Source organism: Dama dama, chromosome 29, assembly GCF_033118175.1.
Source record: "Dama dama isolate Ldn47 chromosome 29, ASM3311817v1, whole genome shotgun sequence".
NCBI lineage: Eukaryota > Metazoa > Chordata > Mammalia > Artiodactyla > Cervidae > Dama > Dama dama.
Window position 1 is genome coordinate 48,010,828 of NC_083709.1, and position 18,616 is coordinate 48,029,443.

Below are 18,616 nucleotides of genomic sequence, written 5' to 3' on the forward strand. Positions count from 1 at the left end.
TGGAAGTTTTTCATCGTACACATTCAGTTCCCCTCTTTAAGTTGGCAAACACTGACTTTTTCCACTGTATTTCTATATAACTGGACTCTTACCAGTTCCGCTGTGTGTGTGTGCATTTTAATAGTTACGCATACTATCACTAGTGTTGTTAGCTTAACTTATCTGCATTTTGGAGTTAAAACTCTCTACAGACCCTTTACAGGAGTAGGAATCTGATCATAGTTCTTTGCAGGTTTATAAATGCTTTGCTGTCAGATCACTCAGACTGACACAAACAGTAGCCCTCCTGAAGCTCTGCAGTCAGGATGTTCCCTCCGGAGTCTACTGTGTCCACTGCCGCATCACTGAGATTGTGAATATTCCTATTTTATATTCTAGCTTTTGTGTGAGCAGATACACTGGACTCTGCTTTTTAAAGTCCTTTCTGATGCTGATTCCTTCTCTTGAAATATTCTTGTTTGTTTATCAGTTCTCTACCCATTCTTTGAAGTCCAGCTGAAACAGCCAAGCTACTTATTCAATATTCTATAGTAGGAAATTATTCCTTCCTCCTCCACACTCAGTTGTACTTGTGTGACATTGATTACAAGATGCCTTTTACTTATACATCTGCAGTATATTTTATACACATTCAAAGCGCATGCATGGTTATTGTGTAAGGTAGCAGTGTTGAAAAGTCTTGGGGCTTCTAGACTGGCAACCCAGATCTGTCTCCTACTCTCATTAACGGCTTCCCTGGTGGCTTACATGGTGAAGAATCCGCCTGCAATGCTGGAGACCTGGGTTCGACCCCTGGGTTGGAAAGATCCCCTGGAGGAGGGCATGGCCACCCATGGAGTATTCTTGCCTGGAGAATCCCCATGGCCAGAGGAGCCTGACGGGCTACAGTCCATGTGGTCTCAAAGAGTCGGACACAACTGAACGACTAAGCACAGCAGCATGATGCAGTAAGCATGCAGCAAATTCAGAATAGCTTAACTGCCGTGAAATAAAAAGCTCAACAACATCAACAACAACAACAAGAAGCTTCCAGCTTTCTTACTCCTAAATAGGAGACTGCCAGTGGCCATCTCATATGATTACTTTGTTGAGATAATATCTGTAAAGAGCCTCTGTTTGTTTGCTGTTTCCCAGGCCCTGGGCAAAATGCTTTCTGTAACATGTGTAATTCCTTTGCCCCCAATCCTGGGACAGAGTAGGTACTCATTAAATATTTCCCAAATGAATGAGAACTGGATTTGGGCTGGCAGCAGGTCCCTGTCTGCTGAGTCAACTGCCCTGAGTCAGCTGTGGAGCTGCATGCAACTGAGGACTCCAGAGAGGAAAGATACAGCTGGGTTGTTGTTCACACTTATCTGGCTGAAAGGCTATCATGGTATGATTTCTAAGCACAATGGAGAGCTCATGGGGAAAGAAGAGTGTCATTTCTGAATTGCAACTATTTCCTTTTCCACCATCTCATTATTCTTCCCTCCCCAGTTCCTGCTGATCAATTCAGTCCAGAAGAGGCACAGATCTCATTCTGAGTCACTCTATGGTTGTATTTGGAACATTGTATTTTTACTATATCCCATGGAATATACCCTTAGAAGAAATGGAGTAGCCCTCGTGGTCAAAAAAAGAGTCCGAAATGCAGTACTTGGGTGCAATCTCAAAAACAACAGAATGATCTCTGTTTGATTCCAAGGCAAACCATTTAATATCACAGTAATCCAAGTCTATGCACCAACCAGTAATGCTGAAGAAGCTGACGTTCAACAGTTCTATGAAGACACTCAAAATCTTCTATAACAACACCCAAAAAAGATGTCCTTTTCATCATTGGGGACTGGAATGCAAAAGTAGGAGGTCAAGAGATACCTAGAGTAACAGGCAGATTTGGCCTTGGAGTACAAAATGAAGCAGGGCAAAGGCTAACAGTTTTCACAAGAGAATGCACTGGTCACAGCAAACACTTTTCCAACAACAAAAGAGACGACTCTACACATGGACATCACCAGATGGTCAATACTGAAATCAGGTTGATTATATTCTTTGCAGCCAAAGATGGAGAAGCTCTATACAGTCAGCAAAAACAAGACCAGGAGCTCACTGTGGCTCAGATCATGAACTCCTTATTGCCAAATTCAGACTTAAATTGAAGAAAGTAGGGAAAACCACTAGACCGTCCAGGTATGACCTAAATAAAATTCCTTATGATTAGACAGTGGAAGTGACAAATAGATTCAAAAGATTAGATCTGATAGAGTGCCTGGAGAACTATGGATAGAGGTTTATGACATTGTACAAGAGGCAGTGATCAAGACCATCCCCAAAAAAAGAAATTCAAAAAGGCAGAATGGTTGTCTGAGGAGGCCTTACAAATAACTGAGAAAAAAAGGGAGGCTAAAGGCAAAGAGAAAAGGAAAGATATACCCATCTGAATACAGAGGTCCAAAGAACAGCAAGGAGAGATAAGAAAGCCTTCCTAAGTGAACAATGCAAAGAAATAGAGGAAAACAATAGAATGGGAAAGACTAGAGATCTCTTCAAGAAAATTAGATAACAAGGGAACATTTCATGCAAAGATGGGCACAATAAAGGACAGAAATGGTATGGACCTAATAGAAGCAGAAGATGATGGCAACAATACACAGAAGAACTATACAAAAAAGATCTTCATGATCCAGAAAACCACAATGGTGTGATCACTCACGTAGAGACAGACATCCTGGAATGTGAAGTCAAGTGGACCTTAGGAAGCATCACTACAAACGAAGCTAGTGGAAGTGATGGAATTCCAGCTGAGCTATTTCAAATCCTAAAAGATGATGCTTTGAAAGTGCTACACTCAATATGCCAGCAAATTTGGAAAACTCAGCAGTGGCCACAGGACTGGAAAAGGTCAGTTTTCATTCCAATCCCAAAGAAAGGCAATGCCAAGTAATGTTCATACTACCACACATTTGCACTCATCTCACAAGCTAGCAAAGTAAAGCTCAAAATTCTCCAAGCCAGGCTTCAACAGTATGTGAGTCATGAACTTCCAGATGTTCAAGCTGGATTTAGAAAAGGCTGAGGAACCAGAGATCAAATCTCCAACACCCGTTGGATCATTGAAAAAGCAAGACAGTTCCAGAAAAACATCTACCTCTGCTTTACCGACTATGTCAAAGCCTTTGACTGTGTGGATCACAACAAACTGTGGAAAATTCTTCAAGAGATGGGAATACCAGACCACCTTACCTGCCTCCTGAGAAATCTGTATGCAGGTCAAAAAGCAACAGTTAGAACCAGGCATGGAACAACAGACTGGTTCCAAATTGGGAAAGGAGTTCATCAACGCTGTATATTGTCACCTTGCTCATTTAACTTATATGCAGAGTACATCATGTGAAATGCCAGGCTGGATGAAACACAAGCTGGAATCAAGATTGCAGGAAGAAATATCAATAACCTCAGATATGCAGATGACACCACCCTTATGGCAGAAAGCAAAGAGGAACTAAAGAGCCTCTTGAAAGTAAAAGAGGAAAGTGAAAAAGCTGGCTAAAAACTCAACATTCAAAAAACTAAGATCATGGCATCTGGTCCCATCACTTCATGGCAAATAGATGGCAAAACAAAGGAAACAGTGAGAGCTTTATTTTCTTGGGCTCCAAAATCACTGTAGATGGTGACTGTAGCCATGAAATTAAAAGAGGCTTGCTCCTTGGAAGGAAAGCTATGACCAACCTAGCATATTATAAAGCAGAGACATTACTTTGCTAACAAAGGTCTGTCTAGTCAAAGCTATGGTTTTTCCAGTAGTCATGTATGGATGTGAGAGTTGGATTCTAAAGAAAGCTGAGGGCCAAAAAATTGATGCTTTTGAACTGTAAAGTCCTTTAGACTGCAAGGAGATCAAACCAGTCAATCCTAAGGGAAATCGGTCCTGAATATTCATTGCAAGGACAGATGCTGAAGCTGAAACTCCAATACTTTGGCTACCTGATGGGAAGAACTGACTCACTGGAAAAGACCCTGATGCTGGGAAAGATTGAAGGCAGGAAGAGAAGGGGACGACAGAGGATGAGATGGTTGGATGGCATCACCAACTCAATGGACATGAGTTTGAGCAAGCTCTGGGAGTTGGTGATAGACAGGGAAGCCTGGCATGCTGCAGTCCTTGGGGTCTCAAAGAGTCAGACAGGACTGAGGTACTGAACTGATCTGAACTGATGGAATGTAAGGACATTGTAGATCTATCTTACTGGCAAAAAAAAAAAAAAGAAAGAAAGAAAATCAACCAAAGCATTGTACCTATTTAGTGCTAAATGTCTTAGAAATTGTAGAAGCTTTTGAAAAATCCCACCTAAATAAAAAATGACATTTGTACCCTCAGGTTCTTATAAGTGAAGAGAATTTCGGGAATCTCCAGGTTGATGACTCATAACTTTTCCAGTGTTTTATTCTCATGAGCCATTGATTAAAATAGGGTGTAACATTGTATGTTTCTCTCCCAGCAAAGCTATTCCCATCAATTTGGAAGTTTTGGAAGCTTCTTCAAGCCCCTGGGATATAATTTTATGCATAAAACCATTGTATTTGAAATGATATTTGAGGTACGTTGGAAAAGTTTATTTTTGCAGCCTCCACTGAGGCTTGTCTTGTTCCTGGGGAGCAGTGTGTACAGTGCACAAATCTGGATGAAGAGTATTTCCCATGATGCACTGAAAGGTCAGTGTTCCCATCTTGCTCTGCTCCTGAAGGCTGGAGTTAATGAGGAAGAGTTTGTATGTGAATGTCAAGCATGTTGCAATAACTAGCCACAATGGAATAGTCATGGCAACTTCCATCACTTGGTTTTTTTGTTTTTGTGATGTTGCTGCATGCTTCATTTTATGAGTATTTTCTTTTCTTGTGTGTGGTTGAACCCATCTATTGCCATCTTGGGCTTGGATACTTGTATTTAAAAGGAGAGGAAGAACAGAGGGAGAAACTGGAAAACTGACAGAATGATATATCCTAAGAACTTATTACTTTATTTTACTCCCTCCACTTCTGCTGACAAATATTCTGGTGATTAATATTCTGATGAGTCTGTGACTTTGGGAAAGGGAAAAAAAATGCCTTCCCTGAAGAGAATCTTGAAAAGCAGATCGTAATGAGACATAGGAAATATTGTGAAAACTGGACTTTTTGGTGACTTCATATCTTGGATACAGACCAACTCTAGTAATATTATTTCTGAAATAAGATAAATGAAAATTGTTAACAGTATTTGGTAAATCATTTGTATACTTGAGGGCTTTTATCTTGATCATAGCATCTACCACCTGAATGGTAATTTATATTTCAGTGAGAGCCCTGGAATAGAATATAAGGAGTGGTGACAATCTAAGTGTCTTAGATATCCTCATTTGTTTTATTCATGAGGGTGAATAATATTCTCACTGTAGACAGGTCTAACTGGAGAATATCCTGTGCTTTACATACATTGACTCCCAAGATGGAAATCTGCACATCTGTGGCAGTACATGTAGGGGACCACTAATAGTTGGCTTTTTGGGGACAGCCTCTTGAGGATTGTGACCAAATCAAGCAGAAGTGCTGGGATCACTTCATAGGTAGGGTATGAAGCTGAGGATGTTGAATTCTTAAGAAGACTGGTCCACTCTATAGATGCAACATACACAGGGAATGTGCCTCTATTCCTAGCAGTCTGTATTTACAATTTTACATCCTTGTAACACTTTCATCACCTTCTTCTCTTGTCTGCCTATTCTTTACTTTAAAAAGTTGCCAAAGTAATCTTCACCCATCCATTTTCAAAGTTACATGCATCCCATCGTATATTAGAAAGGCTCTTTAGCCATTTTGTCACTTTTCAGTTTTTCTCTACATTTTACTACTGATTTTTTCTTTTAAACTTGTTTATGCTTTGACATCAACTCTTGTCGAAATGCTGACACTTTTACACGTTAAAAAAAGGACGAGCCAGTTCAACAAATAAGGCCCAAGAGGAAGGTGAAGTGTCTCCCGGCTGTTAGCCAGTTCTGGAGTTCTTTGACTCTCAGGGCACGGGAAGGACTGTGTGCTTGGTCGCGTCGAGAGGGAGACACAGACTCGGCCTGCGAATTGGCCAGCCTGGTGACCAGCGAGCCCGCCCCTCCTTCCCCCTCCCGCGCTCACACTCAGGAAGCAGCTGGCTACAGGCCGGCCTTCGCGGCCGCACACACATCCACTCTCCTCCCAGGCCGCCTCCTCCCTCCCTCCCTCCCTCTCTCTTCCCCCTTCCCCTCTCCCGCAGCCGCGTCCACACTGCGCCGCCAGGGCAGCCCGGAGCGCTGCGCGCGGGCACCGGAGCTGGGGCCGCCACCACTGCCCCTCCCCGCAGCCAGGTTCGCGGCCCGCTACCGTCTAGGCTCGCACCAGCGTTCCCCGACGGAACCGCCGCAAGCAATTAGCCAGCATCCCGAACCGGCCCCCAGACGCACCCCAGGCCCAAGGCAAGGATGAGCAAGACGCGTGAGGCACAAAGCCGAAACTCAACTTTTTAAAGATATTATTTGCTTTGTGTGCGTGTGTGTGTGTGTGTGCGCGCGCGGGGGGTGGAGGGAGGGGGAAGCGGCAGAATGAGCTGATGCCGAGGGTACAGCCACCCCACTTCTGCCTGCCTCCTCCCCCCCTAAAGCTACTGCCCTAGCACACGCGCGCGCACACACTGCACTTGGGCCGGGTTTCGGCGCTCTGTCCCCCGGCTTGGATGGGAGTTTTCATTTCCGAAGGAGGCAGAGCCAGGGGAGCGCGCTGAAGGGCTGGAGCCCCAAGTTTCTCCTCGCCAGCGCTGGCTGCCCGCTGTCATTCGCTCAGGCTGGCCGGGGGAAGGGACCCGCACGCCAGGCTTTGTTGTGGAAATCCCGGGTTACCTGGTAAGTGGATGCCATAGGAACTTTGCTAGTAGGCGAGTCGAGAGAAGCCGGGCGCTTGAGTGGGGGAGCTACAACGCTCAGAGATACAAACTAGGGATTAGAAATATTTACCCTCTGAGCTGCTGGCGTGGTTTAAGAATACGGGCACCCCAACACCCATATTCTCTAAATGATCTGTTTACTGAGATAGCAATTCTCAATTAGGAATCAAGCTGTGTTCTTGTCAGTTGCCTAAAAGCATTGAAAGTAGAAGAGGGAAAGGAAATCAACAAGGTTTTCAAGTTTTTCTATTTAGGAAGACTTTTTGTTTTGGGCTTTTCTTCTAAAGTAGAGGGTCCAGAAGACTACAAAATCAGGGCAAGTTACAGTACGCAAGGGCATGGTCGTGCACGCCACCCATGAGTCCCCCCTGAAGGGAAACTTTGGAGAAGTGGGAATTGATGGGTTGACATGAGGTCTCTCTCCCTCTTTCCAGTTCCACGTGCTTGTGGAGCTCTAACGAAGGCTGTTTTCCATGCTGTGTCTCACCCAATTCGATGTCCCTCCCTATTGCCCAGAGGTCCTCCGGTAAGGGGATACGTTAACTCCTCGTGGGGACGGGTCCAGCGACCCGCATCTGCCAGGTCTTGTAACTAGAACTATAACCCACATCGCAAACTGCGCAGATTCAGACTCTCACACACCCCACCAGGTTCGTCACCTCGCGTTTACATTTTTATAGGGCTCGACAAAATGTCAGCACTGTTTGGAAAATGTCTCAGTCTCAGGGACTTTGTCCTGCGCAAGACTCCAGTCCCTATAAATGACCCTGTGTGTATTTTGAAGTCGCCCGAGGCCGCTTTCTGGAAAGCGTGAGTGAGCAGCCGGCTTTCTCCTAAACACACCTTGCCTGGAGCGACACTTCCAACTTACTCACTGGAGCCGACAAGTCACTTCGGTGATGAGGAAGTCACCCAAGTGTCTGGAAAACTTGGCCCTGACGGATTTGTCATCCTATGGGTGATTCAATTAGGTACCTGTAGGGAGAAACTTTCTGAAAGGTCGTCTCTGGTTTCCCGAGTGGCACCCTACACTTCTTGGGGGGTGCTTAAGAGGCAAGAAGTGAAAGAACAAGGCTTTTTAGGACGCTAGCGCGGTGCGGGCTCTGGGCCACGCAGGGCGTTCGGCGCGGGGACGTGCGCTCCCGGGAGCGGCGAGCAGGGCTGCGGCTTCCCCTGAATCCCGGCTTGGGCCGGGCAGCGCGCTGGTTTCTGCCTCCTGGGCTCCGCAGCCGCCGGCCATCGGCGGCGCGCATTCGGTCCCGACTTACTCGGGACTGGGTTGCACAACAGGAAGCCTGAACGAGTTTGTTTTGTTTTGCTGCGCTCGCTTGCGGACAAGGCCGAGGGTTAGGGGCAGAGCGGCCAAGGAGGGGGTCGCAGCAGCGCATCCCAAGCAGGTCTCTGTCGCCTCGGCCCCGGACCCGCCCCTCGCTCCACGCCAGAGAGCCCAGGGGCGCGGGCCTTGAATCCCCGCGGGCCAAGATGCGGGGCGGCGAGGGTCATGAACTGATAAAGGCTGCCGTCTCCTGCTCTGCCTCACGCGCTTCTTCGCTCGGCAGGTCCCTGGCACCCTCCCCCCACCACCCGCTTGGTATTCCTCACCCGCTTACTACTTTTTCCCGGGGGCATCATATGGGCCCTTAGCCCAGCAGCATCTAAACCCAGGACAGAGGTGGAGGGTACTTCCGGAAATTCGAGGACTTGCAGCCCCCTCCTACATAGAAGAGGGATTTGCACTCTCTCCCCACCTACTTCCAGGACTTAGCATCTCTCCTGAGTTTGGGCCTGGGGCTCTGGAGTTTGAGGAGAGGAATGTTCTGCAGCTCCCCCCAGTGGACCAGTTCCCTTTAGGTTGTGGAAGGAGGGAATCGCAAGTAAAGATCATAAGGCTAGATGGGGATCTTGGTGATCACCTACAGATGAGGAAACTGAGGCCCAGAGACTTTCAGGAGTTTTGCCCCAGACCTCAGAGCCAGTTGTTACAGTCGCAGGGCAAGCACTCAAGTTTCCCAGTTCAGAGAGCATTTCTTGGCCTGAAGGTGAACTCAAGACAAATGCAGTCTCATTCTGCCCGCTCTGAAAGCTTTGATGAGTCATGATTTCTGCCTTGGGAGTTAGCCAGACGTCTGTTTCCCTCTCTGTAGCATTTCCCACTGGACCTCCTTTTTAACATAAATGGGGAAACTTTTTTTTTTTTTGTAAAAGATTGATTTGTGTTGGTTTAAATTTTCTCATTCCTTCTTTTCTTCCTCCTCCAAGTTTTCTTAAGGTGAAGTGTGAAACAGGTGCAACCTGCAAAAGTTTGTAGAAAAAAGATCTGCCACAATGAATATTTGAAGCCATTTAGAAACAGGAGTGTGTCATATTACACGTTATATTTGCAGTTGGGAGCTGTTGAAGTTTAAGGATCACCTTTGAATACATTACAATTTTCATATGTTTTCACTAGTCGTCTGTGTAGCCAGACTAGCACTAACATTACCTTGAAAAGAAGAATGGGGGATTTCTTTTCCAGTCACTTTCAAATTCCTTTCCTTATTGGTAGTTGAAGTCCTTTCCTTTGTTGTTCAGAGGACTCAGTAATCTTTCAGTGTGAATAACTGATCTAATTGTTGCTCTAACTCCCTCTCCTCTTGGTTCACATTAAGCCAGTTTTAGAGAGCGTCTTGTGGCTGGTCCCTGATCTCATCCAAGTTCCTTTATAGTAGTGGGTTTGTCAGATATTGAGTACTTAGGGTCAGACGATGTTCTTGGGAGGAAGTGATATGATTCAGAATAGAAAAAGCAACTTTTTTTTTTGGATGGACTCCAGGGTCCACCTAGCAGGTGCCATTCCTATTAGGCCAAAATAGGCAGGGTGGGGAGGTTAAATAGCAGCAAATTATGTTTTGTACTAGCCTTGCCTTCACTTATATGGCAGAAAGTGGTCTCCATAGTTTCAGAAGATAGCTTCGTGTTCTCCGTCTTTTTCTCTCAGTATTCTTTTCTGCTGGTAACTTAATTTGATGACATTCTTTCTGGTGTTGTCTCTCTCATATTGTCGTTATGGATCTCAATTTGGAATGTTAATTTGTAGTTCTTCCAGGATATATAAGGAGTAATTCTTGAGGGAGATAATTCAGTAAGTGCCATCCTATGCACATTCTCTTTCTTGGAGAAATCATTTTCTGTGTTTCTATAATTATTTTCTGTAGACATTATTATAAAGAATGCTGAAATGCAAGACTTGACATTTAACTTTTCTCAAAGTTTAGTTGGGTCATAGGCTCATGACTGAAAATAAAAACACAAACAAATGGCATATAGGAAATCTGTGCAATGAAACTGTGCTGCCTTATGCTTTCCAGGAGGGTTACATTTCCAGTAAGGTCTTTAAAAGGACATTAATACATAGTTTGATTAAACTGAACACAACTGAATAAGTAGCATCTTCATTTCAAGAAATGGAACATTACCAATACCCTAGAAACTTGACTCTTACTCTCTTCTCATTGCTGTCTTCCCCCATCTCTTGCAGCCACTGTGTTCTCCTCAAGTGTAATGACTGCCTTAACTTCTAACCGATGTAATAATTTTGCCCATTTTTTATGTGTTATGTAAATGGGATAATTCAATATGCACTCCTGAGTTTGACTTCTTTTGCTGATATAATAGCCTTTTAGTAGGTCAAATAATTTGGACTCCCCTTTAAAGTTTAGGGAAACAGTTTGACTTGCAGTAATTAGTTGTCCAGGCATTACTTAATATGGTAGAGTTAAGGAAAAACACTAATGAAACAGAAGCCCTGTTCTCTATCCTGATGACTGTCTGATTAGGGAGACTAAACAGATATGAGTGAAACCATAAAGTGAAGCCAGCTTAGGGTGAGCAAGGAGAATGCTGAGGAGCAACTTCCACCATGACAACCCAAAATGCATTTGGCAGTCTCTCTGTTAGGACCAACAACCCCCATGACAAAAAAATGCCTGGTCTCAGTACTGAAGTGACTGTATTTGTTTTGTGGCTTTCAGCTAGGATTTTTCATTGTTCACGAGTATGCCAAGATAAAGACAAGAATAATATGCCTGTTCAGAAGAGTGGGATAGACTTTTTATGCTGCTTTGTTCTAATAGAGAAAGGAATAGACTAGGAGGAATAGACCAGGAAGCACACAACTGTAATTAAACTGGTTCCACAAGACACAGAGCTTAGGGTTTATGGTCACACCTTACTTAGACTATATTTATTCAGGCAATAAATGATAAATATAGGATATGAATATATAAGTATATAATTATATATTGATTTATATGATAATTTTCAGTATAAATAGGCAATACAGTGTGATAAATACAAGTATAATAAATGTATGTGCATACATGTATATGAAAAGTCAATATATATGACATATGTAATGTGAAAAATATAAATATATAGGTATATCAGATAATTTATGTACCTATAAGGACTGGGGAGAGCTTGATAAATTATACAGAGTACCAAAACTTAATGAAATTAGAATTTAGACAGGAAGGTAAAACACAGGCAAATAACTATAAGGCAATGTGGAAAGTTATGAATGTTAAAGGAGATGTATGTAGAATGAAATAGTCAACATGTATCACATCGTTCTAGGTACCAGGCACTGGGCTAAACAAGTAACATGCATCATCTCATTTAATGTTCTGTAATGCCATGAACTAGGTATAATAGTATAATCCTCACCATTTTACAGATCAGTGACAGAAGTAGATTAAGAGAGGATCAGAGAAAGCCAAAGGTGGGGTGGGCCTGGCAGGTGACTGGAATCTGGATTTGGGGGAAGAGAGGGCAGAAGAAGGGAGGAAGGGAAGGACCGCTCAGGTGGATTCAAAGACAGTGTATAGAATGAACAGAAACAAGGATCCAACCATGTTCTACTTTGGGAACAGAATCAGGAGACTGAGTTGTAAAACTGAGATAATGAAGGCTCTAAGTAGCTGAGCGCAGACTTGAAGTAAAGAAAGCTGATGTGGAGCTAATCTTGTCTGACATGATTTCTTTAGGCCAAGAATGGGAACAACTGCACATTCCTTTGGGTGCACCAAGTCTTGCTGAACTACAGATGAGCAGATAGGATTACAGTGCAAGATCAGACCCTGTTCCAGGCTCCTTGATAAAAAGATCAGACTTTTTCAGTGTTGGTTATTTCTGAAGCTCTGAGCCAGATCTGTGAAGTTTTGTTTCTAGGCCTGCTGGATATTGTACACAGAAAATTAATCAGATGCTAGGGTTATGTATGATTTCTTGTTATTCCTGTGTGTGAAGAAATGGATTAATGTTTTCCCAACCTTTGCAGTATGACCAATAGATTCCACTTCTGTCTGTAACTGACTGAGTCATTCATGTAGGGCTTTTTTTTTTTTTTAAATAAATATGTTGTCATATTGGTTAAGGGCCTAGTCATTGTTGTGGACGTTCATACTTCTGCAGTGATGTCAGTGAACATAATTTAACTTGTATTAAACTTCTGTCTACCAACAGCTAAAAATAGTTACACTGGTTACTTTTCAGCAATAACTAACTATACTGAAGGAAAGAAATCACTCAATTATACATGTGATAGGGATAATTTAATATGCCTGAATATTTTGTTTAATGAGTGCTAAATTAAGTTTATTTCTAGAATCTTCCATAGATAGATGTTTATTACTGTTTTGAAAGAACTGTGAGTTTTAGCTTTGCAAATAGCTATTCACATGGCTGAGTAATTATTTATGTGTTACACTAGGTGACCAAGAATGCACTTTAATTTGCCATATTTTACAACCTATGTATCTCCTTGTGTGAAAATGGATTTTTCTTTTTTAAAGAAAAATCTCCAGCCAGTTACTTTTCTTTTATATTTCTGAAGAAGCCTTTGTGTCTCAAACCATGGCCATGTGGTGTTCACTTTTTTGCAATTCAGGTAATTAATTCAGTGGTGACATCATTGGGAATGTGTTCATTTTTCCATTTCAAATTCCTTCTCATAGGATCTGATGTTAACTCATATTAAGAACACATTTCAAAAAAACTCAGTTCTTGAGGACAGTTAATTTAAACTTCACCCCCCCCCCCCCCCACCGCCCCTTTCACATTGTAAAACTGAAGTTTTATTTCAGGGAAGGTCATCTACCCCTTGCAACAAGGAAGATATAAAATTGTCAGTCAGCTTGATCTCTGATTCTGTCAGTCAGTTGGTTAATTGGTATTTGTAGAGCACATTTGATCAATTGATACTAAATAGAAGGCAAAGTGAAAGATAACAGTGGTAGGAGTGTGCGTGTTCATTGCTCAGTCATGTCTGACTCTTTGTGACCCCATGGACTGTAGCCTGCTAGGCTCCTCTGTTTATGGAATTCTCCAGGCAAGAATACTAGAGTGGGTAGCCAGTCCCTTCTCCAGGGGCTCTTCCCGACCCCGGGGTTGAAGTGGGTTCTCTTGCATTGCAGGCAAATTCTTTTGAGCCACCAGAGAAGCCCCGGTAGGAGTATAGCTTTGTGTTATTTAATCCTTAGTTTTCATAAAGCTAAAAACGTCAAACATTTAGATTTTCTCTTCATTACAGCTATATTATGGGATCTGTTTTACTTTAGCTGTTTAATTCTGTCTGTTTCTACAGATTTTCTTGGTAGGTACCTGGGCTGGCAGATATCTCAATGCTTTTATAACAGTAGCTTTTATGCGTTTTTTTGTCTGTAACCCACCAGAAAATATTTATATATATTAATATAATATATTTGATGCACATTGATAGCTTGTTTAATTCTAGTCAGTTCTATTTCATTAAAAAATGTTTCTCCATTAAATAATTGATTTCAGGGCTCACCAGTGGATTTTGACCAATTTGAAAAATAGTACTTTAGAAACAACACTTTGTTAAACATAGATCTGAACTTACAGCCCGTATTCAACTTGGGCCAGTGCCTTGGCAAGGGCATGGTGCCTTTCTGAACTTACCTATGTTTGTCTCAAAAATCCTTTTCATTTCAAGTTTGTTCCCATTTTGTTTTTTTTTTTTTTTTTTTGCAGCTGACTAAGGGAATCCCTAACTGTCCCCCTCTCTTTTGCTTCTTTTGGTAGGGTCATGTTTTTCTAGAACTTGCTATACTCATTGGTGAGTTCATGACTGAGGCAAAGTTGATGAAACACTTGTAGGTAATTACTACTAAAAGTAGTGACATTTAGTAAGTTAGGGGGATATGAGAGTTGCATAGATGCACTGAAGTGTAAAAAGTAGATTCTAAGAAATGTTATTGAACTTCTAATATTGTCCTCCAGCAGTATTTTCCTGAAGGTCCTGAACTTCTAGAAATTTATAATCACTAGCATTGTTTGGAAGGTTGTCAAAGCTGCTTCTGATTTTTAAGTTAGGATTAACTGACTACAGAATAAATTCCTGCATTGGATTTGGTCATTTTTTTCCCTGCTGCTTTCCCCTACCCTCCCCTCTCCTCCTTTGTGTTCCTCTTCTCCCTTTCCCTTCCTTTTTTTTCTTCAGTGTGCTGTTCATATTTACTATCCACAGTTTTAGTATCATAGCCACTTATTTGATTAAAACGGCACTGCCAGATATTTTACTCCATAAACTTAGGGGAAGATTATTTTTATTTTTGAGAAAATTTTATATAAAAAGTTAAAATGTGTATCTCTAATTCAGTAGCAAAGAGTTGGAATCATAGATAAAACAATGTCAAGATTTCTATCAAATGGGATCCATAAGTTCATTATATTGTCTTTACTGATTGGTCTTTGGTAGAATGTTTTTGACTTTCTGAAGGGAACACTGATCTGTCTTCATGCTTTTAATTGAAGTATGGTATAACGCAAAGCTAAACATCTTTAATTTTATTTTAATGGTGACTATATTGCTTGAGTAATAGCTAAACATCTTAGTATTCAAAATAAATATGTTAATATTCTTAAATTACCTATATTAGACCTTGGGAGTGCCCCAGTGGCCATGTGATCTATACGTACGAACTACCAGGTGTAACCTCCTTGAGTTTTCACTCCACATCCTAACGACATGGAATTATTCCAGCCCTGTTTCTGTGTGACTTCTGTTGTAAAGTCTGTGAGTCTGTCAGTCTCACTGTATAAAGTTATGAAACCACAGAAATGATCAGCTATACTTTGTGCTGGTTACTTAATATACTTTCAATTTAGAGAAATGATATTGTACACATCCAGTGCATTTCCTCTATAATATCCTCCAGCTTCACAGGCACATGTTTGCACTTTTCTGTTGTTAAAATTGCAGACAAGAGTAATTTTGATTTATTGGTGACATCTAATATAGCTGTGTTTATATTGTTGCCAATAAAATGACTTACACGATTGGTTTTTGTTTATACAATCTTTTCTGAGGAGTCAGTCACCTGTGTTAGGACAAGGTACATTCTGCTTATTAAAATGAACTCCTGGGATCTAAGAACATTCAGCTCTATCTGTCCTTGATTGAATTGCAAAATGTGCTTTACACTGCAGCCGTGCATGAGAATAACTTATACTATCTATCAATAGGCTTTTCATTTCTATATTCTTCTGCCTACAAAGCTGTAACTAGAGAACCCCATGGGAATAGCATGGGCCTATTAGTGATCAAGGCAGCGATGTTGAAAAGGCAATGTTAATGAAATTATACAATCATTAACCCGAAGGGGAAAAATAAAAAGAATCAATAAAAACTCTATTTTAGATGGTTTATATGTATATATAAGAAGTCAGCCCAGGGGCGATTTGTTTGCTGACCAGTGTTTTGTGTCTCATTATCAGTTTTTCTGTTCAGGGTAAGAAATGCTTGTGGCATAAAAGGAATGGAAAATGTAACAAAGGCTAAATGTAGCCTAAGGAAATGAAATGATGTATGAAAATTAATAATTAACTGGCTCATCAGATGAATTATGACTCTAGATGAGTCTATTAATAATATTAAGTAAGAAAAGGGCTTTTGGATGTAAATAGACATTATGGAACTCATGTTTTTGGAATTTTCTTGAAGAGATGAGTTAACATTGCTTTCTTTAATCTTTTAACCTACAAGGCATAGCACCTCGAGTGTTGGGTAGAAGGTACAAGTATGATCTTGTATTTTGATTAAAGTCATAGCTTTTCTAGAAATCTATTGAAATTATCATTAAATGATTTTGTGCCTTGGTTTCCTTAGGAGTTAAGTAATTTCCTCTCTGACCTGACTTACAACAGTGTGTTTTAAGAGTTTTAATGTGGTCGAAAGGAAAGATTTATTAACTTCTGTTGACTTGTAGCAGAATGAGTAAACATTTTCATTGTTTTAACCAATGGAGTATTAAAAATCTACATGTGTTAATATGTCATATCCAAAGTACACCAAATTTGTTCTTCTGGATGTTCCTTGCTTTTTCTGTTTCTACTTTTTTTTTTTTTCCCTGATGATGCCTGGGTTAGTCATTGAATGGAGGACAGAAGAGAAAGTAATGCTGGAGAATGTAAATTTTTAAAGAGAAAAACGCTGTTCCAGTGTAATCCTACCAGTCAGGTTTTGATAGTGATTAGTTATGATTTTACTTTCTGGCAAAGTATAGGAAATTTTAACTCAGATGTTCATTTTTCAGGGTGAATGTTTTCTTTCAGCACACTGCTGATGTGAAAGCCTCCTATCAGCCTTTGTTTTGATGGAGTTGGTAGAGAGTGCTGTTCTTTTTTTGCTTTCATATCCACCCAGTCCCTTTGATTTAAGTGTTGCAGACATAAAATCTACATATTTGGGCTTCCCTGATAACTCAGGGTAAAAAATCTGCCTACCAATGCAGTGGACATGGGTTTGATCCCTGGTCCGGGAAGATCCCACATGCCTCAGGGTAACTAAGCCTGTGGGCAACAACTACTGGCCCATGATCCAGAGCCTGAGAACTGCAACTACTGAAGCCCATGAGACCTAGAGCCCCTGCTCTGCAAACAGAGAAGCCGCCACAATGAGAAGCCCCCACTCACCCCAACTAGAGAAAGCTCGAGCAATAACCAACACCCAGCATAGCCAAAAACAAACATGTTTTAAAAAACTACACATTTATCCTTCATTATAGTTAATGAGTACTTTCTATAATCTTCCTTTTCTTAATTAGCCAAAAAGACAAAATTTCAAGTGATTACCACCAAATTCTTCATCTTTTGTGGATGAAAAACTGTCCAGAGAAGTTATAAATGGTTTGCCACAAGTAAAACTCGGGTCTCCTAAATTCTCGTTGGGAACGCTGTTCGCTCTGACTCAGTGAGGATGGGTCTTTCTTACAAGTTAGTTGTTTATTCCTTTTTTGTTACCAAGTAGGCTCAAAATTACATGTGATCATACGACCTAGCCAAAAAGCACATAAAATACTATATAATGTGAAAAAACAAATTGATTTTTAAGTTCTGGTATCTAATGTTTGAAAAATCTGCTTGTAGAATTAATGTGAAAACTGGATTATTTGGCATATTTTTCACACAGTGTATTTTATTTTTGTCTTGAGGCTGGTTTTTCTCAGCTCACACAACATTGACTTATTGGTTTTTCTTTATGGTATTAATCACTTTACTTTCTGGCTGTTGCTTTTTTAGTAATAAAATTTAAGTACGTTTTTTGTTGTTGTTTTTACTTTCACTCTAAAGCTATTTAAAACAGGAGTGTGATTTATAAAAAATAAAAATAAAATAAATATTCAAGCAAGTTTGAGTTCTTATAACTAAGTTCTTAGTGCTTTAATTATTTTTCCTTTTACAAACTCACTTTCTTAATGGTCTAGTACTTACTTACATGTTTTTATCCAGATTTTTGATGAGAATTCCTGCTTGTATATGATCTTACTGCCAGAACCAACTCCTTTATTTTTAAAAACCTGGAAATGGGCATAGTCTGCAAATCTGCAGACACTTGTCACTTGGACCATGGTCTTAGTGACTCATATTTCCAGTCATGTTGTATAATTCTTCATTTTCAACAAATTGCCAATACAATATATTTATTTTGCCTTTTTTTTTGATTGGTGCTGAATAAGTGCTTTCTTGTGCAGGGTTCAAAGTGCTTCAGAAAACACTATTTTATCAATGAGTGGAGAGTAGATGGCCGATGTCATCTGGCAAAGCACAGAGACATTAAGTGACTCTTGCCCACAATCAACCAATGAATCAACAGACCGGTTGGTAATACACTTGAGTTCTTCTAAATGGGTGCAGCAGAAAAGGCATTGGGATTTTTCCAGCATTAAAAAAAAAATCTTACAATCAGTCTGATAAAGGGTTATTTCTTATTGTTTCATAAACAAGCTTAAATGATGCAGGTTTGAATACTCTGCATTGCGTTTATTTGTCCCTTCTTGGCTACTGTAGTGGAGGGAAAGATAGGAATGAGACCTAGGATTGTTTCTGAGGACTAGATGGCATGTCAATATTAAATGTGGCAGACTGATAGAATTATTAGTAGAATGGAGACTTGATAAAGTTAAAGAAAGCATGCTAGATTTATATTGCTGGTAACCTTAGAAGTTCCTCAATACATGGACGTATACAGTCAGCTTTGCAGAAGGCACAGTGAGTGCTTGGCTTGAAAATTAAATACTACAGATTTCCTCTGCTATCTGAAAGTAGAGTGGTCATAGGAAATCTTTCATCAGCTGAAATGGCATAAAGTTAAGAAGCAATTACCTTAGGATACATGTTGCT

At 40.9% G+C, this 18,616-nt stretch overlaps 1 protein-coding gene across 5 annotated transcripts in view; it reads left to right on the plus strand.

Annotated features, from left to right (window-relative positions):
• Positions 1 to 18,616, plus strand: part of GLIS3 (GLIS family zinc finger 3) — a 674,957-nt gene that overhangs the window by 182,517 nt on the left and 473,824 nt on the right. The window contains exon 1 of one of the 5 annotated variants that reach the window (XM_061132901.1): positions 6,305 to 6,893. The exons of 2 other annotated variants lie outside the window; for them this stretch is intronic. The gene's annotated coding sequence lies outside the window, so the exon portion shown is untranslated. Of the gene's footprint in view, positions 1 to 6,304; positions 6,894 to 18,616 lie in introns of those variants that run through there. 2 more of the 5 variants (XM_061132894.1, XM_061132895.1) reach the window with 2 other exon arrangements.